Source organism: Rana temporaria, chromosome 3, assembly GCF_905171775.1.
Source record: "Rana temporaria chromosome 3, aRanTem1.1, whole genome shotgun sequence".
NCBI classification, from domain to species: domain Eukaryota; kingdom Metazoa; phylum Chordata; class Amphibia; order Anura; family Ranidae; genus Rana; species Rana temporaria.
The window spans coordinates 345,740,489-345,766,964 of record NC_053491.1 but is presented as its reverse complement, the minus strand read 5'-3'; the positions used below and the strand labels follow the sequence as shown (position 1 = coordinate 345,766,964).

Below are 26,476 nucleotides of genomic sequence, written 5' to 3'. Positions count from 1 at the left end.
TGCTTTTCACACCTTTATTTAGGGACTGTAATGGGTATCACATCATACCTTGGATTCATGTCTGAAACCTCCTGAGCCAGCATTTTGCATGCTGTAGCATGAGAAGCTGATGCGTGTACAATCTTAAAGGTGTCATTATTATAAAGATTTTATGAATGTAATTTTTTTAATAAATTAGCATCTTTCGTTCATAAATAAAAAAATACCACTCCCAAGTAATCAAGTCTAGGTTATGATAATTTTTTCCAGATAAAATTTCTTAAAAACCATTGTCTGGAGTCCATGTAATGATCTTCCAACAATTTAGAGAATCGTTATGACCATTATATCCAATGTTATTTGTTATCAGTGTCCACCTGTTGCGATTTTGATTTAATATAAATTGACTATTCATTGAATACTCAAAAAATATTTAGAAAGTCTTACAAGTCTTGAGCGCTTCTACAGCAAGGAAAACTGTAAATGGCCCAATAATAGCAAGTGACGCCCTCCTTTTCAAACAGTGCGTTTAGTAGTAGGACTGCACCACTTCCTGGGAAGGGAGCAATGATGTGCAGTGGTTGGAGGAAGATTTATCTCATGCATGGAGTGAATGAGATAAAGTGCTGCATGCGCACCAATGTCATTGTAAAAAAATATGGCTGCCATCAAAAACATATGCACTAGCCATAAATACCGTATTTTCCGGCGTAAAAGACGACTGGGCGTATAAGACGACCCCCTAATTTTCCAGGAAAAATGTTGGTTTTGGGATATACTCACTGTATAAGACTACCCCCTTCTTACTAGTCTTCTGGAAGCTGAGGGGTAGCCAGAACCGCTGACAGAAACAGGCTTTTTCAAATCTCACTGTGCCATTACATTACATTCCTCACTGTGCCATTACATTACATGCCCCCACTGTGCCATCACTTGCCCCCACTGTGCCATCACTTGCCCCCACTGTGCCATCACTTGCCCACACTGTGCCATCACTTGCCTACACTGTGCCATCACTTGCCTACACTGTGCCATCACTTGCCCCCACTGTGCCATCACTTGCCCCCACTGTGCCAACAATGCCATCACTCACGTTTTGCTGATTTGTTTCCAGGCCGGTGACAGTCTCCGTGCTGCGAGCATCCATGATTTGAAAGCCGCGCCTTCTTCTCAGCGTGTCCTGTGATAGGCGGAACACAAATTTTCCCAGCAGCGCCTCTGTTCTGTGTTCCGCCTATCACGGACGTCCTCTCGTCCGAGGATGAGAAGGCATCTGTGATAGGAGGAACACAGAACAGAGGCGCTGCTGGGAAGATTTGTGTTCCGCCTATCACAGGACACGCTGAGAAGAAAGAGCGGCTTTTAAATCATGGACGCTCGCAAGCTCGGAGACTGTCACCGGCGTATAAGACGACCCCCGACTTCTTCTTCTTCTTATATGCCGGAAAATACGGTATATAGAAACGTGTGTAAAGTAGAAATTTTTACTTATAAATTATTTTGTAAAACTACAACATTAACCAAGAGCTGGCAGCCCCAGTTGAACTTTTTAACCACTTTCACGTAAATTTCACGCAAATTCACGTACCTGTATGTCATTTTGCTCAAGCGGCTGTGCCAAAGTGATGCCTGCAGCTGTTTTTTAAAGCCGACGGTCGGCTTTCTTGTAATAACAACCAATACGGCTAAGCAGCTGCTTGACTGTTATGACCCCCCCCACCTTCCATGGCTCTCCTGTCCCATCGGCAGACCCGAGCCACCAGTAGGCATGTCCACCAGTCGGAGACTCGAACAAAGCTATAACTGTCTTTGATCGGGTCTCTGACGTGGTAACCCATTCACGACGTCACTTCCGGTTTACTCGGCAGCCAGTTTAAAAAAATCAACAGTATTCAAAAATGCAGATCTTGGCGTTTTGAATACTTTCAAGCGCAGAGGAGGGGTTTGGGGTCTTTTAGACCCCAGATCCCCTTATAAAGAGTACCTGTCACTGCCTATTATTGTTACAAGGGATGTTTACATTCCTTGTGACAGCAATAAAAGTGATCAGAATTTTATTTTTCTTGAAGGGACGGTGTAAAAAATAAAATACATTTATTTATATTTTTTAAAGCGCCCCATCCTTCCATGTTTGCGTGCCAAACAAACGCATACGTAAGTCATGACTGCAAATGTAAATGTGTTCAAAGAACACATGTCAGGTATCACCACGATTGTTAGAGTGAGAGCAATAATTCTAGCACAAGTCTTCCTCTATAACTCTAAACACCTAACCGTTAAAAATGTTTAAAGTGTCGCCTATGGAGATTTTTAAGTACTGTGGTCTGTTGTCATTCCACAGGTGTGCACAATTTTAAAGCGTGACATGTTAGGAATAAAATCATCTGTCACATTATACAAAAAAAGTGGGCTAACTTTACTGTTTAGGTTTTTTTTTATTCATTAAGTGTATTTTTTTTTTAAATTGCATTTTAAAGACTGCTGCGCAAGTACAGTGTGACATAAAGAATTCCACCAATCGCCACTTTATTCTATAGGGTCTCTGCTAAACAAATATATACATAATATATATTTGAGGGGTCTAAGTAATTTTCTAGCAAAAAAATACTGTTTTTAACTTGTAAGCAACAAATGTCAGAAATATGCCTGATATTACCAGAATTATTTGATATGCCTATACTGCCTTTGGGAAGCAAAGTCAAAGGTTGGCCTTCCCTTTCCCGTGACACCCTATTGGCTACTGTGTCATCTCATCACAACTAAAGAGACCTTATAAAATTTCTTAAAAAATAACTACTTGCTGACCAGCCGCCTTAGTTTTACTGCAACAGAATGGCACGGCTGGACGAAGCAACATTGACTTATGTCGCTTTGCCTTTTGGCCACCAGGGGCTCGTGACAGAGCGAGTAAACACACAGATCTTGGTTCTTTCAGGGGAGAGGAGATTGATTGTGTGTTCATACAATGTATGAACGCTGATCTCTCTCTTCCCTAGTTAGTCCCATCCCCCCTACAGTTAGAACACAGTGAGGGAACAAAGCTAACCACTTGATTGCCATAAAATGCCACAAATCTATCCCCTATTTTGTAGACGCTATGGGCCAGATTCACAGAAACAGTACGCCGGAGTATCTGCTGATACTCCGGAGTACTTTCAAATTTGCCGCGTCGTATCTTTATTTGGAATTCTCAAACAAAGATACAACGGCATTTGGCTAAGACCTGACAGGCGTACGGCTTTGTACGCCTTCGGATCTTAGGATGCAATACTTCGGCGCCCGCTGGGTGGAGTTCACGTCGTTTTCCACGTCGGGTATGCTAATTAGCTGTTTACGGCGATCCACGAAGGTACGCGCGTTCGTCGCATTCTCTTACGTCGTCGCTAGTCGGCTTTTCCCGTCGCAAAGTTACGGCTGCTATTTAGGTGGTGTAAAAATAGACAGCCCATGTTAAAGTATGGCCGTCGTTCCCGCGTCGGATTTCTAATTTATTTATTTTTTTGCGTAAGTCGTCTGGGAATACGAAAGGACGTAACGCACGTCGCCGTTCAAAACATTACGTCGGGGCGACGTCATTTCGCGCAAAGCACGGCGGGAAATTACAAAACGGAGCATGCACAGTACGTTCGGCACGGGAGTGCGGGTAATTTAAATGATACACGCCCCATTTGAATTAGGCGGGCTTGCGCCGGACGGCTTTATGTTACACCGCCACAAGTTTACACGCAAGTGCTTTGTGAATCAGGCACTTGCGCTGAAAACTTGCGGCGGTGTAACGTAAATGCGATACGTTACGCCGCCGCAAATGTCTATGAATCTGGCCCTATAACTTTTGCGCAAACCAATATATATACTCTTATTGCATTTTTTTTTACCAAAAACCTGTAGAAGAATACATATCGGCCTAAACTGAGGAAAAAATTATTTTTTTGAAAAAAAATGTGGGCTATTTATTATAGCAAAAACTAAGAGCCGGTTCACACTGGGGCGACTCGTAGGGCGACTCAGCCGCCTGACAAGTCGCGTCCCATTGTATTCAATAGAACCGTTCTAATAGGAGCGACGCAAGTCGCTCCGACTTAGAAAAAGGTTCTTGTACGACTTCGGGGGCGACTCGGGGCGACCTGCATTGACTTCTATACAGAAGTCATTTTGCAAGTCGCCTCTGAAGTCGTCTTCAGGATGCCTTGCCGAGTCGCCCCCAAAGTCGTGCCGCCCCAGTGTGAACCGGCTCTAAAGATTATGTGTTGTTTTCAAAATTGTCGCTCTTCTTTTGTTTATAGCGAAAAAAATAAAGATTGCAGAGGTAATCAAATACCACCAAAAGAAAGCTCTATTTGTGGGGAAAAAAGGAGGTAAATTTTGTTTGGGTCCAGTGTTGCACGACTGCTCAATTGTCAGTTAAAGCGACGCAGTGCCATATCGCAAAAAATGGCCTGGTCATTAAGCAGCCAAATCTTCTGGAGCTGAAGTGGTTAAAGTTATTCAGAAGGCATTGAAAGGTGCATATAAAAATCAGAAGATACTTGCTTTAAATTGATGTTGCAAATGGAAAGGTTAACTTCAAATATTAACACACAATATGGTTATCTCATTAAGAACCCAACCTTTAAACCGACTTAAATTTTTCTTTAATGTGCAAAGAATAATTTAGCACTACCCCAGAAGGAGCTGCTGGTTTAAATTTGGGCCTGCAGTTACCTTACTGTTCCATACGCTCGTTTCAGGGTTTCTCCATAGTTGTCCATAAGAATGTACGCACCAACACGAAGTCTCTTTCAAGGGTTTTATTAACAAAGTTCTCCAACAGAGGGGTAGAGGGACAGGGAAAGGGACAGGGAAAGACTCAGGCACTTTCGCTTTGCGGATCACGGGTACCACTTAGATCCAGAGGATTAACTCAACTCCACACTGGATTGTAGCAACCACCAGATAGGCCTACTCTCACCGGCCTAGCAACTGATTGCGAAGCTCGACAAAGTCTCTGCCACAGACTTGATAAGTGTCATCAGGCCGTCCCACGAACTTCTGCCACAAGATCATGTAACCGACTGCACACCCGATATAGTTCCAATAAATGTTACTCGACTCACGGCGCCAAGAATCTTTCAACCGGACCAGCAGCACAGTGAGGTAAATCCGCCAGGGTACGTCCATCAATTGAATCCCACTGGTTCAGCTTCCTTCCATAGACAAGGTAGCGTCCCTGGATTCCTGGATCAATAGGCCCCAGAAACTCCTGGGCCTACTCTCAGTTTGCTAGGCCTCGGGCCAGCCGGCCTCGAGGCTACAAAACAGCTCAACATCCCTGAGGCCAGGAGGGCCCTCAGGTTGGGATCGGAAGACGCAACCCTGCTAAACGGTGTCTGTCCCTTAAATACCCCTTCCCAGAATGCACATCGGTTTGACCACGCCCCACGAGCCTCTTCTGAGAGAGAGATACTCAATACACCTAGCTTGTTGCCTTTCCAACCGTGACCTGTGGTGACAACGACACCCACCGTTAGGGGGAAATTTGTGCAACCCAGCCGAACTGAACAGAACCAACAATTTAGAAGTCAAAACTACTGCTCAGGCAACTATAATTTAACACATAGCGCCCACTCAATGGGAGCAGGGCGCTACAGTAATATGCAAAGTGCAGTTCCCTATACAGAATTTATAGTCATCTCAGTGAACTAAAATGTGTTTGCTAACTGCACCACATAAATCATTACAACCTTAATACACAAGCCTGTAAGCGGAGGAAACCAATGCAATATAAGTGCTGACCTACAAACTAAACGTTTTTTGATAAAATGGAAATACATACACGCAGACAAGATGACAGGATTAGGCAAAAGATACAGATCACACAGTACAAACACAAATTATGCTGCATTGACTTCAAAGGTGCAGGGACAGTGACTCATGTATCACTTCGCGTTTGATAGTATAAATTACAGAGAGGCTAAGCTGACATGAGCTTTGAAATATTTGAAAGTCATAATATAATCAAGAGAGTCAGATCTATCCTAATGCATATCAATGATCTCGTGATCAGAGCGATGGTTTACTGTTTACACATATAATCAGTGATATCATTCAAATGACTACCATTATAATCTGCTCATCAGCAAATGGGAAATAATTATACTCTAAATAATTTGCATTTTAGTGAAAAATGTTAAAGGTGAAGTATATTGTAATTTAAGTTAGTAGTCCTCCCGAGCTATTATTGAAACATTTACCTTAACATATTTTTTATTCAATTTGCACCGGTTTCCCCTACAATAACATTTGCATCCATATTTTAAAGTGGACCTAATCTCAAAATGTGAAAATTTGCTATCTAGATTAATAATCTGGAAATGGCAAGGGCAAGATCGCGACAATAAAGTCAGGATCTGTCCACAACCGTGGACCACCACCTGGCTCAGCCAGCCACTCCTGCCTCCTCCACAGGGGCCAACAGTCGCCAGCTCTCTGCTCACAGAGCTCTGAGAACCGATCGATCAGTGGTCTTTGATCGCTCGGTTCTCAGTCTTAGAGCCGGTGGGGGACAGATGCATCATCCTCCTAGGTAAGTATGATTAAGACCCCTTTCACACTAGCAGCGCGGGCGTGTTAGCAGTAAAGTGCTGCTAGTTTTAGCGGCACTTTACTGTCATTTTAGAGGCGCTTTTCGGCCACCAGCGGGGTGCTTTTAACCCCAGCTAGCAGCCGAACAATGGGTTTAAAGCGCCCGCAACGTGCTGCGCTTTGCAGACGTTTTGGCAGCGCTGCCCATTGCAGGCGCTTCGGCGGCGCTGCCCATTGATTTCAATGGTCAGGGGTGCTTTAGGAGCGGTGTATTTAGTCACAGCAGAAGCCGGTGAGCAGGTGCTGGCTAATGGCTGTCCGCCAACACCCGCCGATCATCAGGAAGAAACAAGGCAGAGCTCAGTTCTGACAGAGGGAAGTGATGGATTTTCTTACCCTGCAAAGCAAGTAAGGAAAATCCATCACTTTATATAGTAGACACACCACACATAGGGGGATATTTACGAAAGGCAAATCCACTTTGCACTACAAGTGAAAACTACAAGTGCAAAGTGCATTTGAAATTGCACTGAAAGTGCACTTGGAGGTGCAGTTGCTGTAAATCTGAGGGGTAGTTTTGAAATGAGGGGAAGCTCTGCTGATTTTATTATCCAACCATGTGCAAGCTAAAATGCTGTTTTTTATTTTCCTTGCATGTCCCCCTTGAATCTACAGCGACTGCACTTCCAAGTGTACTTTCAGTGCATTTTCGAGTGCACTTTACACTTGTAGTTTGCACTTGTAGTGCAAAGTGGATTTGTCTTTTTCGTAAATAACCCCCATAGTGTACACAAAAACACATTTAATCCTTTGATCAACCTAGATGTTTAACCCCTTCCCAGCCAATGTCATTATTACAGTGGCAGTGCATAATTTTAGCACTGATCGCTGTATTAGTGTCACTGGTTCACACAAAGTGTCAAAAGTGTCAGTTAGTGTCCAACTATCTGCCGCAATATCACAGTCCTACTATAAGTCGCTGATTGCCACCATTACTAGTATAAAATAAATTAATAAAAATTCCAAAATATATCTCATAGTTTGTAGACGCTATAACTTTTGCGCAAACCAATCAATATACACTTATTGCAATTTGTTTTACCAAAAATATGTAACAGAATACATATTTGCCAAAATTTATGAAAAAAAAATATTTTTACATTTTTTTTATTGGATATGTTTTATAGCAGAATGTAAAAAAATATTTTTTTTTTTCTAAAATTGTTGGTCTTTTTTTGTTAATAGCGAAAAAAAAAATAAACGCAGTGGTGATCAAGTACCATCAAAAGAAAGCTCTATTTGTGGGAACAAGATGACCAGTGGCGGTGCATCCATGGTGGGCGCAGGAGCGCCACCCCCTCTCCCCTGCACCGTCACATAACAATACATAGATTCATGCATTGCATGAATCTATACATTGTCGCTGCTGCCACTCACTATTCAGGTGGCTGGCCCCCTGTTGAGCGCCATCTATCTGAATAACAGCGGTGGGTGTGTTTTGGAAGCGTTTATCAGAGCCTGTGGGCTCTAATCAGCTTCCAAATGCTTAACCAGAGGGCGCACGGGGGGTGCGTTCCCTGGTTAACACTGACACGCGTCTGAGCCAATCAGGTTCACCGGGTCTGGTTACCAGTCACCTGATTGGCAGAAGCGACATGGAGGGCGAGAAAAGACATTGAGGGATTGTGGAGGAGGGTGGCTGACAGAGAAAGGTAAGTGCCGGGCGGGAAGCAATCTGGCGGTATTTTGGGGCAATCTGGCGGCATTTTATGGGGCAAACTGGCAGCATTTTATGGGGCAAACTGATGGCATTTTACAGGGCAAACTGGCGACAATTGATGGCAAAGGGGCTGCGTTTGATGGCACAGTGGCGGCAATTGATGGCAAAGGGGCTGCGTTTGATGGCACAGTGGTGACAATTGATGGCACAGTAGTTGCGTTTGATGGCACAGTGGCGACAATTGATGGCACAGTGGCGACAATTGATGGCACAGTGGCTGCGTTTGATGGCACAAAGGCAACAATTGATGGGCACAGTGAGGCTGCAATTGATGTTTTTTTTTTTTTGTTTGTTTGCGCCCCCCCAAAAAATGTTGAGCACCAGCCGCCACTGAGGATGACATATGTTTTTTTTGGGTACTGTGCAATTGTCAGTTATTGTAGTGTCGTATCCAGAAGTCAAGTGGTTAATTGCCGAGTGGTTTAAATCAGAAGGCAAGGTAACCCATCAACAGACTATGAGGTACTTTGCAGAATGGGTCATGTTGAAAGAACAGGAATAAAAAGCGGAGAAAATATGTTACCAGCAGTTAATGATAACTTTTATTTTCCATACTACATACAGCATGACAAGTATGAGATTGACATTTATAGAAAACACCTCCACTTTCTCTACACATTGTGTGCAGTCATACGTGCCACCACCACAAATTACTAATGTATTTATTATGGCTACCTTTAGCATTAGAAAGCCAGATGATTTAAATGATTTTCTTCTCCAATTACGTCCTCGCTCTCTACCATCAGATCCTTCATCAGAAGTAAATGGTACTTTTCATTTCATAATACAAATATATATGCTGGACTACATTTCTTATTAAACAGTTCAGCCTCAATACCTACGAATGAAAAAAGTTCAGAAGACGGTCACAGATGGGAAATGTAAGAAGATTTTTCTTTCATTTCTGGGCTTATTCAATAAGATATTACAAAAACAGAAATGATGTGTGAATGGCAGTAACTCATATCCACCAGTTAAGGCCTCGTACACACGACCATCAAGAAACTTGGTGGGAGAGCTTTTTTGCAGAGGAAAACAGTCATGTGTATGTTTTCCATCGAGGAAACTGTTGAGGAACTCGACGAGAAAAAAAGAGAACAAGTTCTCTTTTTCCTCGATGGGAGCCTCAATTTCCTCGTCGTGTTCCTCGTCGGGCTGGTTTTCAACGAGAAACACGTTCGTGTGTATGCTAAGAAACCCGCGCATGCTCAGAATAAAGTATGAGACGGGAGCGCACCTTCAGTAAAAGTAGCGTTTGTAATGGAGATAGCACATTCGTCACGCTGTAACAGACTGAAAAGTGCAAATCGTCTCTTACCAAACTTTTACTTAACACGCAGTAACATGAGATTAGCAAAAGCAGCCCCAAGGGTTGTGCCAGTGGAATCGAACTTCCCCTGCCGTCCTATGTGTTGTACGTCACCGCGTTTGAGAACGAGGAGATTTGGTCTTGACAGTGTGTACACAAAGCAAGCTTGTCAAGTTTCTCCACAAGCCTGACAAGGAACTCGTCGAGGAAAACGATGTTTCATTTACGACGAGTTCCTCGGTCGTGTGTACGAGGCCTCAGGAGTCATTTTCAGTATTCAGATCAGTCGAAGATGAATTCTAATTTGTTACTATGGTTTACTCCAATTTTGATTTTACTGCATTCGTACAGCTGAAAGTTTTGCAATCTAGCTCATATGTCTAGTCTACATGCACCTACAGATCATTACTGAATTGTAAAATAATAAATTGAAGATTGGAAAAGGAAAACTATCAATATCAATATATATTGAATTGTATTCAGTTATTATGAGCACATACTCATCTTTCCTATGCTCCCATGCAGCTGCCAGAGGTAAAGAAAATATCTGGTACTTAAGGGCAGTGGTCTCCAAACCTTTATCCGGCCCTTGGGGCACTCAATGTTCCTTCCACTTGTAGTGCACCCCCTAAGGAGTCGCAGATGTTCTGGGATCCCCCCCCACCCTACACAGCCAGGCACACCAAATTTTCACAGGCACTCCAGAGTCAAAGTACAGTCCATGTTATTTATTAAGGGATAAAAACTTGTATATAGATGAGAGGTCATGGGACAACAACTTCAGGGACAAGTCTTCCTATAAACAGCTCCTCCTTTTCCTCCGGCACTCACTTGCTTGCAGAACACAACAGGAACACTGTGAATATCTGACAGTCACTCAGTCAATTTAAAGCAATGGCCCATTAAAGGCAGGAACCTGAGGCCTCTTGATTGTGTAACTGAATTTCAGTGTCCAGCTTGCATCACTCCTGTGGCTACTGATCCCAGCACCACATTTTAAGGCACTGCCAACACGCCTGGCTGCAGCTGCCCCAGTCACTAGCCCTCCAGGCTAACTTCACCCCATAGTCCTCCAGACTGACACTCACCAGTCCACCTGGCTGACTCTCAGGGGATCTCCTAGACATGTTGACCTACTGTCCTCTCTCCTTGCTTCCATGCCTCCAGGAAGGGCTTCCTCTGTGTGTTTTGGTAGAATCCTTCCAACACCTGAGCCCCGGCCTAAGGCCACCGCCCCCCCCCCCAGACTAGGGGACATCCTCAAGGACTACCGACAGCCTCCTCGGCACTCCATCTTCATCTTCCACCCAACTTCCCTCCCTGACATCACTCATTTCTATTTATGAGATGGCCTGCTTCCTGCCAGCCCTTTACTGGGGATTGGCTGAGGCTCTCATAAATATTCCAAGCAGCACCTCATAACCTCCACCCACTATGTCTGGAACATTATCCAATGTCCCAGAAAACGGGGACATTCCTGAGAAGCTGTTAGGATGAGTCACCCAACCGAGTCACTAAAGCCTGAGCCAGATTCATAGCTCTGGCTTAGCCCTAAGCTAAACTTAAATTTTTTTCGTGACTGCGACATTATGGCGGACACTTCGGACATTTAAATTGCATTCTTTATTGTGAAAATTACAGTTGCAGTTTGGGAGTTAAACACAGGGGGCGCTGTAATATTTAGTGTTCACTTAGTGTGTGTTTACTACTGTAGGGGAATGTGGCTGTAGGACTGACATCATCGATCAAGTCTCCCCTATAAAAGGGATCACTCGATCGATGCGCCGCCATAGTGAAGCACGGGGAAGCCGTGTTTACACACGGCTCTCCCCGTTCTTCAGCTCCGGGGAGCGATCGCGACGGAGCGGCTATAAACAAATAGCCACGCCGTCGTCCCGGATCACCCCCCGAGGCTTACCGACCGCCGCATGTAGCGGGGGGGGGGGGGTCCCGATCGGACCCCCCACCCACGTCAAGCAGAGCACGTACAGGTACGTTGATGTGCCTGTCCGTGCGATTTTGCTGACGTATATCTACATGAGGAGGTCGGCAAGTGGTTAAAGGGGTTGTAAAGTTTTGTTTTTTATTTTCTAAATAGGTTCCTTTAAGCTAGTGAATCGTAAATGTTTTTTTTCTTTGTTTTCTTTGTCTGAATTTCTCACTTCCTGTTCCTCCTCAGTAAGCTGTTCTGACTGACTTTCCACCGCTCAGATGATGGTGGAAAGCTTACTGAGGAGAAACAGGAAGTGATAAATTCAGACAAAGAAAAAAAAAACATTTAGAAGGGAAATCGAAGGAAAAGGTAAGTGAACCAACAATACACTAGCTTAAAGGAACCTATTTAGAAAATAAAAAACAAACCTTTACAACCCCTTTAACAGCTACACTAACAACCTAGCACTACTAAAGAGTTCTACACACTCATATGAAACACTATTCTTCCAACTGACATCAACAATGGGGCATCATTTCCCCCACTGACACCAACAATGAGGTGCTATTCCTCCCAATGATACCAGCGATGGGGCACTATCCCCCCCCCCCCCTAAAACACATGTGGTGATGTTTACTCCCACTGATGCCAGGAAAAATGTCTACTCCCACTGGCCACAGTCTAGCCTACCTAAAGCCTGATGGACAATAAACTGGCCTCTTGTTTAGAAAGTTTGGAGACCCCTGCTTTAGGGTATGGAGGTGCAAGTAACTCACTCCATGTGAAAATGCTCTTTCAGCCACCAAGTGTCAAAGTTGTCATCACAAGAGTCCATAATTGTGTCTAAATTATGACTTGAGTGACTTTTACTACTTCACTTGGCAGGAGCAGGAAAAATGATCCTCTGTAAGCTATGAGCCGCTCAGGTTGTAGTTTACGTTCTCTGCACATAGTAAAATGGTTTTCCTATGTATGTTGAGCAGATAGGAACAGGTGCCTGCAGGCATATTCAGAACACGTCTAGATGCAAACAGCTTCAACAGCTGGAAAGACCACACCATAGCATACCTTTTTCTGACCCCCTTCCTCCCCTAGGCCTTCCTATTCATCACCAAAAGTGGTATACTGCAGGGGTTAATAGCTTATTTTGTCTAGGGGAGCGGGAAACAGTTTTACTTACATGATCCTCTGCTTCCCCAGCAAATCGCCATCTCCCATGGTCTGGCAACAGGCTGTCCCTCTGTGTTATCACATCCAGTGCAGGACTATGCATCCTACTTTGGTTTTGATGATGTTTTGATGATGTCAGGACCATAGAACGCTGGAGCGTGGAGAAGAAGAAGCTGCAGGGACTGGTGCAGAGAGGAGTGGAGAATTGAGCAAGTAGATTTTTTTTTTGTTCTCCTAGACCAAAAATTAGCAATTAACCTTTGCACTTCAGTCACAGTCTCAAGCCTCGTACACACGACCGAGTTTCTCGGCAAAAAACAGCAAGAAACTTGCTGGGAGATATTTTTTTGCAGAGGAAACCGGTCGTGTGTACATTTTCATCAAGGAAACTGTCGAGAAACTCGACGAGCCAAAAAGAGAGCAATTTCTCTATTTCCTTGACGGGAATGGAGAAAATTGGCTTGTCGAGTTTCTCGACAGCCTAACAAGGAACTCGACGAGGAAAGCGATGTGTTTCGCCCGTCGAGTTTCTCGGTCGTGTGTACGAGGCTTCACTGCAAGGGAGCACAGAGATTTTACTCTTCCCAGGCCTCGTACACACGACCGAGGAACTCGTCGTAAATAAAACATAGTTTTCCTCGACAAGTTCCTTGTTAGGCTGGTCGAGAATCTTGACAAGCTTTCTTTGCGTACACACTGTCAAGACCAAATCTTGTCGTTCTCAAACACGGTGACGTTCAACACGTACGACGGCAGGGGAAGTTCGATTCCACTGACACAACCCTTGGGGCTGCTTTTGCTAATCTCATGTTACTGCGTGTTAAAACGGTAGTTCACCCTGCAGAACAACTTTTTAGCATAAAATGAGGCATAGTAGCGCGAGCTACAGTATGCCTGTCTTAATTTTTTTATCCCCGTACTCACTGTGTAATCGTACATAGAAGATTCCGACTGCCCGCGGGGAATGGGCGTTCCTTTCAAGAGGGAGGGTGATTGACAGCCGGCTCTGGCACGTCACGCTCCCCGAAGACAGCCGGAGTAGGTCTCGGCTCTTCACGGCGCCTGCGCACAGACTATGCGCAGGCGCCGTGAAGAGCCAAGCCTATTTCGGCTATTTCCGGAGAAGCGTGACGCGCCAGAGCCGGCCGTCAATCACCTTCCGTCTGGATTGGAACGCCCATTCCCAGTGGGCAGTCGGAATCTTCTATGTATGATTACACAGTGAGTACGGGGATAAAAAAATTAAGACAGGCATACTGTAGCTCGCGCTACTATGCCTAATTTTATGCTAGAAGAAAAAAAAAAAAATATTTTTATAGGGTGAACCCCCGCTTTAAGTAAAAGTTTGGTAAGAGACGATTTGCACTTTTCAGTCTGTTACACCGTCACAAATGTGCTATCTCCATTACAAACGCTACTTTTACCGAAGGTGTGCTCCCATCTCATACTTTATTCTGAGGATGCACAGGTTTCTAAGCATACACACGAACGTGTTTCTCGTCGAAAACCAGCCCGACGAGGAACACGACGAGGAAATTGAGACTCCCGACAAGGAAAAAGAGAACTTATTTTTTTCAAGCAAAGAAAAACTGTTTTAGTCTTGTAAATGCCAAATCTGAAAAAAAGCCAAGGTCCTTAAGTGGTTAAAGCACCACTAAAGCGAGCAATCATTTTTGAAGCAAAGCAAATGCAAGGTGTAAACAGAACTGTAAACTAACCATTTTATTTAGTGGCAGGGGCTTTGACTGGCATTCAGAGAGCGTGTCCGAAGCCATGTTTTGAAGCAAGTGTAAACTAGCCCTAATGCCGCGTACACACGACCGGTTTTCATGACGAGAAAAATGCAATTTTTTAAATTGGTCGTGAAAAACGGTCATGTGTAGGCTCCAGAGCATTTTTCATGACGAGAAAAATGGCCATTAAAAATTTAGAACCTGCTCTATTTTTTGTCGACGTTTTTCTCGTCGTGAAAAACGGTCGTGTGGAGGCTTTAACGATGGGGGGAAAAACGCGCATGCTCAGAAGCAATTTATGAGAAGGGAAATTTGCATAATCAGCCCAAAGGGTGGCGCCATTCGAATGGAACTTCCCCTTTATAGTGCCGTCGTACGTGTTGTATTTTTATCACGATCGTGTGTATGCAAGGCAGGCTTGGGAGAAATCACGTCGAGAAAAACTTTGTTTTTTTCCATGACATGAATAACGGTCGTGTGTAGAGTACGCGGCATTAGTGTAACAAACACTTTAAATCCAATGCAATATCATAAACTGTGTGCATAAAAAGTGTTGCTTTACCAGCTGTCAGTTTTTGGAACTGAAACAAAGAATCAGATTTTTATGGTCATTAAGCACATAGTGGGGGGATGGGCTGGCTTGAGGGGACATTTGCAAAACTTTGCACTTTATGCTAAAATACTTCAAAATACATTACACACATTTTCGTTAACTAATAAAGTAGAAAAAGGTGCAAATGATGAACAAATAGCAGTAGCTGCCAATAATCATTGCATAATATACAATTTTGTGCACCTATCTCGTGGCGAACACACACATATATATATATATATATATATATATATATATATATATATATATATATATATATATATATATATATATATGTATATATATATTTAAAGAGACAGGAAACTTCAGAGAAAAATCTTTGCAGCCTTACAGTCTCTAGAGAAAGTAGGAAAGAAATACTGCTTAGCAGAATTCCCCAAACCGTGTGAAGTACGGTGTGATTACATTGCACCCACGTGAGGGCCTTCTAGATTGCAAGGGAAAAATTCAGCCTTAAAGGGAACTGCAACATGACACCTATTATTATTGTCAGCAATGGAATAATGCACAAGTGTTAAAGCACCGTGAGCTTCAAGCATCCGGACTGAAATAACAAAAGATATCCATGCTCTCTGTATTTCCATATCTTTTGTGGTGTTTATTCATGGACAATAATGAGAGCCAAGGCTTGCGCTGTAGAAGTTGTCCCCCCCCTAGCTGAAAAGTTTTGAGCTGGAGGACTAGGTTAAAGAAAGACAAAACAGTCCATAATGAGGGGATTATCTGGAGTGTCTTATTGACACAAGTCAGGGCTCGGAGTTCAGGACCTTCCCTTAACATGCGGCCTAGCACATTGTAAAGCCCACTCAGACCCTCCCCCATGTGCCGCATGGCTCAAGGTTTTCCATTCTTTTCTCTGTCTCCTTGAGTCTAAGCTGGTTTTCCATTGACAAAATTCACACCCTTTTACTGCTTGTTGTCAGCACCCTGCTGAGCTGGAGGGGGAGGAGGAGAGCGTTAGCCTCATCTCTAAAATAATGGCATTTTAATGAAACAGCTGACAGGGCGATTTACTAAGGCTTGGAAAGATGCCCAAATGGCAAAAGCTTGCTCACAGTTTCATTAAAGCATAACTCCAGCCAAAAATAAAAAGATACAAATGAATAGTCTAATAAAAGGTAAAATAAAACCAGCAGTTCACACCTTTAATCGAGAGATTTCCCTGCAGTATTTTTATTTTAATTTTTGCTTCTAGACATCCTCAGTCTGAAGGTCAGCATCAGTCAACCAACTTCCTCTGAGCCCAGGTTGTCCTGGACCTGCCCCAGTGTGTGACTGGACAGTTAAAAGAGAAGCAGCACAGTAGCATGCTTCTTTTCAGCACACAAGCTGATTGCCTCTTTGCACTACTTCTTTGTATTAAAAGTCCTTCTGTACAAGGACAGAAAAGGGCTGATACCAGATAAATTTCAAGTACTGCTTACATTAAAAACTTAATTCAATGATGTAATGAGGGGGATTTACTAAAATGTGAGCGTGCAAAATCTGGTGCAGCTCTACATGGAAGCCAATCAGCTTCCAGGTTTTATTGTTAAAACTTAATTGAACAAGCTGAAGTTAGAAGTTGATTGGCTACCATGCACAGCTGCACCAGATTCCGAGTGCACCAGTTTTAGTAAATTTCCCCCAATCTGTCATTACAGATTTACACCAATACTGTGCACTTTGCTAGTGCAGTTGCACTCTGTAAGTGCAGTTGTTCCAGAGCTTAGTAAATAAGGTTACACTTCAGTTTACAAAGAATACCCAATCACAAGCAAGGAAAATAAGGAAACACAGCATTTTTGCTTGCACATGTTTGGGTAAGGGAGGTCAACAGAGCTTTTTTTTTTTTTCATTGCTTGTGCTTGAGTATTCTTTGTAAAGTGAAGCTTAACCTCATTTATTAAGCTCTGGAGCAACTGCCTATAGTCTATTTGCCTTAAGTTAAGGTGACCAGATTTTTAAAATGAAATCCGGGGACATATTTTTTTTTTACTAGTAATGGCGACTCTCTGCCCGTCGCCGCCCGCCTCACAGCCTCTCAAGTCTTACTCTTCGGGCCCCGGCTACTACTGGATGGGGAGCAGAGGAAGATCACTCCGCCAGGGAAGGCAAGGAGATAGGCAGGTGGCTGGCCAGGATTTGAGCCAATGCAGAAGAACATGCGAGTGAAGCTGAAGAAATATTCCCTCCACTCCGACCAGCACATGATCATCAGAAAGGGGCACAGATAATGGGCAAAAATACTAACCCCTTATGCTAGTAGGCACGGCGGAGCGGGGGTGTGTAATTCAATTTTTTTTATTTTAATTCTGCACTGATTGCCCCTGCCACCTATTAAATCCAATCTGGGGACAAAACCAGGGACAGACTTGGTCCGGGGACAGTGTCCTCAATCAGGGCACTGTCCCCTGAAACTGGGGATGTCTGGTCACCCTACCTTAAGTAAATCAACCCCAATGTTTGTATTTTATATCTTCCCCTAGAGTTCAGCTTATTGGTAATTTCTTTCAATGTTACACTGGAGAACCAATGTATCAAAGCATTTTTGGTGTGGCCCAGAATTGATAGCTAAACTCCACTATCTATGATGTATGGCTATATATATATATATATATATATATATATATATATATATATATATATATATATGTATATATAAATCTCAGGGAGTGGCCAGCACTATACAGTATATACTGCATAGGTGTGTGCAGCCTATTGAATAAAGGTGTGCACCCCAAAGCTCAAACACACACTACCGATTACTTACAATCTTCATTCAGAAAGGCAAGGGGCCGGTAAATTACATATTTACCGACCCCTTCCCCCCACTCATTCTAAAACATCCCCATAGCAACAGCCAGCGGGAGAGGAGAGGAGGGAAGCTGGAATCGCTGTGACAGGGGAAGGGGAGGAGCTAGGGCAGTAGGGGGAATTTGTGCTGCACAGGGTGATTAGGGTATGCCTAGGCACACCTGGCACACCCTGTGCGCAAGCCTATGATATAGTGAGAACTGTGATGTTCTGTGTTCTATGCAAGTGCCTCCATTACTGATAGAACCCCTGTATTTTTGTTATCTGAATGGACAAAGTGCGGAGACATCATCGCCACCTTGAATATTCAGCCTTGTATAATAATAATAATAGTAATTAGAAGAAGAATACAGGTGGCATTATCTTTTAACCTCCTGAGCGGTATTCCCGAGTCTGGCTCGGGGTGGAATTTCAGCACCCGAGCCAGACTTGGGGTCGCTCGCAGTATCCACAGGCAGAGGTTACTTACCTTGTCCCTGGATCCTGTGATGACTCTCCGCTGTGTGATCGAGCTGTGTCCTCCTCGCTCGATTCACAGTGCCCCATGTGCCGCCGAGCTCCATTCCCTGCGACGTTACGATGCACGGGGGCGGAGATCGGCGCCAAATTTAAAAAAGTAAATACACACAATACATACAGTATACTGTAATCTTATAGACTGTATGAAATAAATACACCCCCTTTGTCCCCAGTGGTCTGCCCAGTGTCCTACATGCACTTTTATATAATAAAAACTGTTCTTTCTGCCTGGAAACTGGAGATTGTCCATAGCAACCAAAAAGTGTCCCTTTACATCAAAAGTGGTTTTAGACCAGCTAGAAAACAGCGATAATAAATTAGAATCACTTGCAGAATTGAGCGATAGCGATTTGTGGGGAAATTCGTCATAAAACAATAAAAGTAATGACAGCGACAATTCTGCAACTGAGCAAATTTCAGTGTTTTTGATTTGATTACATTATTGAATAATTTTTATTATAATTACATTATTATTTGTTATAATTATTTATAGTTATTTATTATATTATAATTTATGAATTTGTTTTTCAAACTTTATCATACCCGAGATGTCTACTAGACTCTTGTTTGGACAGATTTAAGTGAGTTATTCCTAAGAATTACAGGCCTACAATGTAAAACACCAAATTTTCATGCAAAATAATTGTACCGCTTTCAGCACCTAAAATCTGACATAATCCTACCGCCAGGGAGGTTAAAAAAATTTTTTCATCTACATTTCAAACCTGTGTATCCTTTAGAACTCCACCATTCATTTTTAAAACCATGCATTAGAGCCCATTCAGACTATCAAGAGGGGCTGTACGCTGCCAAGAATCATCTTATTACTGCTGCGTGTACAGTTGTTCTCAGTCAACAGCCCATGTACATCAATGACAGGTTGACAGGCACTGTGGCTGTTCCCACGTAGCCACACGTCGAGCAGGTACTTGTTGTTAGGGACAGTTTGTTTACTGGGTCACTCATTTGTCCCTAACTGCATTTAACCACTTGACGTGTGGTTACCTATGAAGAGCCGTGGCACCTGTCAGCCTGTCATTGATTTGTACAGGGTGCTGGACACAGCTGATCACAAAAACTTGTGCTACCTGCTGCAGAAATACGCTGATTCTTGGCAGCCTATGGCCCTTATCAGTCGCCTAAATTTGCCCTTATACATAAAACAAATTGTACTATACACCTACGCTATGCTGGAGAGGCCCAGGGCATCACTCTCACATAGGAGCAGTGTTGCGAACCTACGAGCTTGAAATTTACTGACACGACACCCAAACTTTACTGGCACCGCCAAGTTTTTACTGGCAGTTCCAAAAGTTACAAAATTACAGTTTTAAGTGAAAATTACAGTATTTAGGCTACAAATAAGTACAATATGTAATTAGCAATGTGATTTAAGGTAGATATTAAGGCAAAAAGCATATTTCTTATTTTATTTTCGATATAGTAAATAAGTAAGAGACAGGACTCAGGAGGGCAAGAAATTAGAATGGGCGATGCACTCATGAAATTGACTCTGAGGCCTCGTACACACGACTGAGGAACCCGTCGGAAAAGACACATCGTTTTCCTCGACGAGTTCCTTGTTAGGCTTGTCGAGGAACTCGACAAGCTTGCTTTGCGTACACACAGTCTAGACAAAATCTCCTCGCTCTCAAACGCAGTGACGTACAACACATACAATGGCAGGGGAAGTTCGATTCCACTGGCACAACCCTTGGGGCTGCTTTTGCTAATCTCATGTTACTGCCAATTAAGTAAAAGTTTGGTAAGAGACGATTTGCACTTTTCAGTCTGTTACAGCGTAAAAAATGTGCTATCTCCATTACAAACGCTATTTTTACCAAAGGTGCGCTGCCGTCTCATACTTTATTCTGAGCATGCGCGGGTTTCTTAGCATACACACGCTCGCGTTTCTCGTCGAAAACCAGCCCGACGAGGAAATTGAGACTCCCGTCGAGGAAAAAGAGAACTTGTTCTCTTTTTTCCTCGTCGAGTTCCTCGACAGTTTCCTTGATGAGAAACGTACACACGACCGTTTTCCTTGGCAAAAAAGCTCTCCCACCAAGTTTCTTGGTGGATTCTATCGAGGAAAACGGTCGTGTGTACAAGGCCTTACAATGACACTGACAGCAGTGTGCAGCAGCACAGATGATGAAAACCTCACCAACACAACACGTCCTCACCTGAGTCACAGTGACAGTCTCTCTCCATGCCAGGTGGTCCCTTTAGTCCCCTCCAGTCCAAACAACACTAACAGTCCAGCCTCTGGCTTGCCTTACTTCCATCTTGCAGACCCCCACGCTCGGCTCCGGCCGCTACGCTCGGCTCCCTTGCACCATGACATCACACAATACCCTCAGACACTGCCTCCACCAGACCCGCCCCCCACCGGCACCGCCCAAACACACTATAGAAGGCACTTGGATGGTCTCATCCGGCTCTGGACCCGAGCTGCATATCCACAGTTTCGAGCCGCATGTCACAGCCATATTTTTTACTGGCACCCTTTTCCTCTTACTGCCATTTACTGGCAGGAGAAAATTGCCCACATATTACTGGCTGCCAGTAAAAATACTGGTGGTTGACAACACTGCCTAGGAGGCTAGGCTCTAGAGAATAAGTGGACCATACATTGACGCAAGTTATTTTTTAAGTAGAAATAAGATATTTTTGCCAACACAATAATCAAAAGCTATATAAAAACTTGATGTAGCCATGCAAAACTTACATGCATGTATTATATAAAAATAAAACATTGCAATACAACACACCATTTCGTTATGCTACAAGAGTTGCCAACCTGGACCTGACCTGGAAGTATAGACATTCAAACATTTTTCTGACACTCATTTACAGCATGCTTGTTCCAGGTCTACAAGTCAACATTATTCAAACTAGACACAACCAGGACCAGCAATGGCAGCCCCTATACCCCATACAGAGCCACATCAAAGGAACCCAAATAGAAGAACTTCTGATCTTTCTGATGAGATGTCCATAGACAATACATGTATTGGCCGCTTATCACGACACTGAAGGATTCACCCAAACCTATCTGGTATTCTGTAGATATTTGTCTGCTGGGGCAGTTTTTTGTCTGTAAACAATTTGTAAATTGTAGAGAAAGTCTTATTTTATGCAGTATACTATAGTTACAAAATTTACAAAATTATTGCTACATGCTTGTTCCAGCTCAGTAACTCAGAAAACTTTTTAACCTTGAAAAAACACAAATAGTATATTCCAAATGAGGTTAGAAATTGCAATCTATATATATTTATCGTGGTAGTTTTCCAAATGTTTTTATGCATTTCGTGTAATGCAGGGACTGCTAATACTGACATCCTTCCTGAATTTTTTGTTGACTGGCCATCTCTGGCAAAATAGTTTAAGACTTTGACATGGAACAAGCATTAAGATCAGTGAAGTCAGAGAGAGAGAGACTTGTAAAGCGCAACACATGCGAACTGAATCACCTCTGGGCGCTGTATCCATTTCATGGTCAGGATTCCTGATCAACATTCTTATCCTAGTTTAGTGACTGATAAAGTATTGAAAATGCCGGATGAGCATGACAATCAGGCAACTAAACTTTTGACAAGTAGAGGTCAATATTGGCAGCCTCCATACTTTCTCAGTACATATCTGTCCATCCCTGTGCATTGAATAAAGGCAAATGTGTTATTGTGAGTCACGTTCCACAAAATGAATCACACGTTATAACGCTAACACACATAACATAGGTTAAAGCATCACACAGGTGTGTTTGAACCCTAAAACTGAAAATTGGGACATATTTGAGGCCAAACTAAACATAAAATCCAAAACATTGTTAACAGGCAAAGTTTTATAGCATAGGAGAACGTTGTATGAGTCCTAAGAACTCCTTTCTTTTCGTGTTGGCAAAATTTGTACACTGGCAGCAGTGCCTATGCAATGCAGTGTGCAATGCAGACACAAGGGAATATTTACTAAAACTGGTGCATACATTGGTTACTATGCATAGCTGTACTCTGCAGAAGATGGCAGAAAGAACACAGACCTAGCATCACTACAGGAGAACAAACTAGGATCATAGGGCCAGATTCACGTAGAATACATAGATACGTTACACCGCCGCAAGTTTTCATCGCAAGTGCCTGATTCACAAAGCACTTGCGATGAAAACTATGCTGGCAGCCTCCGGCGTAAGCCCGCGTAATTTAAATGGGCGTGTGCCATTTAAATTAGGCACGCTCCCGCACCGGACCTACTGCGCATGCTCCATTTCGCAATTCCCGTCGTGCTTTGCCCGCAGTGACGTCATTTTTTCGAACGGCGACGCGCGTAGCATAATTCCGTATTCCCGGACGGCTTACGCAAACTACGTTCATTTTTAAATTTCGACACTGGTACGACGGCCATACTTTATACAGCAATACGATTGCTGTGTAAAGTTAGGGCACCCAAAACGACGACTAACTTTGCGACGGGAAACTAGACTAGCGGCGACGTAGCGAACGCGAAAATCCGTCGTGGATCGCGGTAACTCCTAATTTGCATACCCGACGCTGGTTTACGACGCAAACTCCCCCCAGCGGCGGCCGCGGTACTGCATCCTAAGATCCGACAGTGTAAGACAATTACACCTGTCGGATCTTATGGATATCTATGCGTAACTGATTCTATTAATCAGTCGCATAGATAGAAACAGAGATACGACGGCGTATCAGGAGATACGCTGTCGTATCTCTTTTGTGAATCTGGCCCTAAGTCTGCCATAATTCCTCTAGTATGCTGTGCACATCATTACAACTGCTATTCAGGATAGGCTGAATATTAAGTTCCACCTCAAACTCTACCGAGTCATATAATTTTAGCATAGATTTTTATGAAGAGTGCTCTTCCTATCACATGACCAATCTCCCAGTAATTCTTCAACCAATATTTAGGAGTATTCCCTGTCCAAATATACTATCAGCTGTTGCAGCAGTAGGTAGGTGATCAACACCTCTGCAGAACCTTTAGCACCCATTCACTTCTTTGCTATACATTACAAGTCCGCTGTCGGCTGACATCATTCAGCTGGTCCAGACTCTGGAGAGATTCCAACTTTAATGTTGGGATTCACCCAGATGCATGGACTGGCAGCTGGTTTAGCCTCTTAGCGCAGCTATGAGAGCCCAAGGGTGGGTTCACATATTTCCTGCCGTGGGTTCTCAGCATGGGGTCAGATACATGTCTGTTCACTGGTTTAGGTGCGATTCAGATCCAAACTTTTGCCTGAATTTACACCTGAAACGGACACCAGCATGCACAGGACCCTTTTCCAATGCGCTCCGTGGCCGCCCCCCGGACCTGTGTGAACCAGCTCTATTGAGAGCCGGTTACACTCCCCTGTAATGCGAATTGGATTTGGGGAAAGCTGCATCCAATTTGCATATATGTGAACCCGGTCTGAGCCAGCTGCTTCTTTTTCTCTGCACAGCTAGGCACTCCAGTGCTGGAGAGGCAGAGCTGAGAGCCAGGAACTGATAGTCCCTGGCTCTCTGCTCGCTGAAGACCAAGAACTGCACAATCAGTGGTCTTTGATCGCTCTGTTCAGAACGATGCTGTGTCCACCTAGATCAGTATGAATGTTTTTTTTTTTCATAACCCACAGTTCTCTTTTAAAACATGTTCATTAAGACACACTGGGATAGATTTACTAAAACTGGTGCCAATCAACTTCTAACTTCAGCTTGTTCAATTAAGATTTGGCAATAAAACCTGGAAGCTGACTGGTTTCTAAGCAGAGTTGCACCAGATTTTTCCCTCTCCAGCTTTAGTGAATAACCCCCAATATGTCACACATTAATGTGCATTGCATTACTACACCAGTTCAAAATAAATGGACTGCCAATGCATCCTGACATGCCTAATATCGCACAAGACCTTTTTTGCAATGCGTGTTTTGTGCATTGGAGAAATGTGCTCTGTCATTTATGCGTCACCGCAACGCAGAGATGCGTATAGCTCTTAAGAAAGCTTAGCTGACATCAACCTTACCATTTCTGACCATGAATAGGAAGACATTTTGGCCAATCAATAACAGAGCCATTATACAAGTGCATGCTTGTTTTCCAAATTACTGTCAGATTGTCCCAAGCAACTATTTTCTCATAGCCCAAATGTTATTTAGTCATGCTGTCTTCCAAGTGCTCCTGTACAGCCAAAAAAATGTTCTTCAGTTGTCCAAATGTTTTAGCGCACGTAAAATGTCTGCATCTACCAAAGATCATTTCATTTCATATTTTTGTATGTACTACTAAACTATTCAATCTCCATTGCGTAAGCCATAAACAATTAGCTATTGTATGTTGACTAGGTTACCCAAAATTAAAATGTCAATAATATTCACCCCTCAAGCACAAACTTACCCCTTATTTTTAATTAAATTCAAAAATTCACTAAACCTTCAAGCTGTATGCACACTACCACAGTTTACGGTAACACGTGCCACAACCATCGCTCATTTGTAATCAGGTTCATTAAACAAATTATACTGGATTCTCTGGCATTCCTACCTTCCTCATCCATTCCAGGACATAATGTTCAGCGCACACATCATATCACCAGCAACTGTGAGAATCCAGGACGCTTGTAGCCGGTTGGCTCAGTTTTTGCTAATTATTATTTACAACGACTCATCCAGAGAAAAACAAAAAAAAATCCACTGACACAGAAAAAAAATTAGAAGTAAAGGTTAGCAATGGTCAAATCCAATAGCTAAAGGCCAGTTGGTCTTGTGTTCCAGATGTGAAGTTGATTGGCTTGTCCTTTAGAATTTAAGTCCCTGCGTGAAAGAGCATGTTTCCTTGTCCTCTACAAAACCGAGCAGGGGATTCTTTTGCTTCAAGCTGTATGCAAACATTTACCAAACCTCCAACCTTCACTTACATGGATCCATCTTAGTGTCCAAGCCATGACATCAACTTCTCAAAGTTTTCAGGACTGCCTAGGTCTACTTAGCCTTAAGCTAAGGCAATCCACAATTCTTAACAATGCCTATCGACAGCAGAATGGAGTCATTAAAACTCTTTACCCGACTTATTTAGCATTTGAAGGCCAAGCATCCTCCACCAAGACAGGACTCCCACCAGCAATGATAATTAGCAATTTATTTTACTTTTTATCTCTCGCTTTCTCTCTCTTGTGCCTTCTGACATTGTCCTATTGTATTTTGTTCCTTTTTTTCTTGTGCCTTTGTTCTACGATCCTTCTTTTTATTCCTTGCACTAAGTTCCTCTTTTAATTCCTTTTTGTGCTTTTAAGCCTCATGCTTAATCTGAGCCCTATCGCTGAGGTTAATGTTAGCTAATACACAAAAAAAAAAGGATAAAGGTGAACTTACCTGAGGGATGCCGGCTCTTGGAGGGTTCGTTAAGCCTTGGTGGTCTTGAACTGGGGGTCCTTATCTTCCTCAAGATGCAGGAAAATCCTCTGCTCCATATCTATTGGGAATCGAGTTATGCCTTGTTAGAAAGCGTGTCCTACAGTGGAAGCCTTACAGGTAGAACGCAAGACTTGCAGGCAGGAGAGGTGTGTCCTTTGAGCACAGCTCCTGTCAGACAGGCTAGGGTAGAGGAGGAGGAGGGAGTGCTTCTCCCCCAAGGTGAGGGATTGTGACAGAGCCAAATCCTAGATTTGTATGCAGATAGTTAGATTCAGTGCAGCAATTACAGTGGGGGAAGCGTGAGGCATTGTTAAACCACCATCATGCAAAACGAAAAAGAAAAAAAACTTTTCAAGAGCAAAAGCACGTTGCTGGTGAAGTCTGTGAACATCTCACAATTGATAGAAATATTGCAGTTGGACAAGCTTGTGCTGTATATTGATAAAAGGAAATTAATTAATATTCAAGTAGTACCTGTTTTAGTGCTATATGCACACACAACCTGATATTATTGAAGCTTTCTTTTTCATTTTTTAACACTTGATAGAGCCAGTGAAAGGTTTACAAATGACAAAACTGAATGATATTGTGGATAATTTTTTTTTTAAGTAGATGTAAATGCTAAAGAATGACATTACGTTGGCCAATGCTCTGTGCATCATAAATGAT

The 26,476-nt window shown here is 43.2% G+C and overlaps 1 protein-coding gene across 1 annotated transcript in view; it reads right to left on the bottom strand.

Moving 5' to 3' along the window:
- FAT2 (FAT atypical cadherin 2) overlaps window positions 1–25,971 on the bottom strand; it is a 180,860-nt gene extending 154,889 nt beyond the window's left edge. Inside the window, exon 1 of the mRNA XM_040345126.1 lies at window positions 25,766–25,971. The gene's annotated coding sequence lies outside the window, so the exon portion shown is untranslated. The remainder of the gene's footprint in view (window positions 1–25,765) is intronic.
- Window positions 25,972–26,476: the final 505 nt, after the last annotated feature.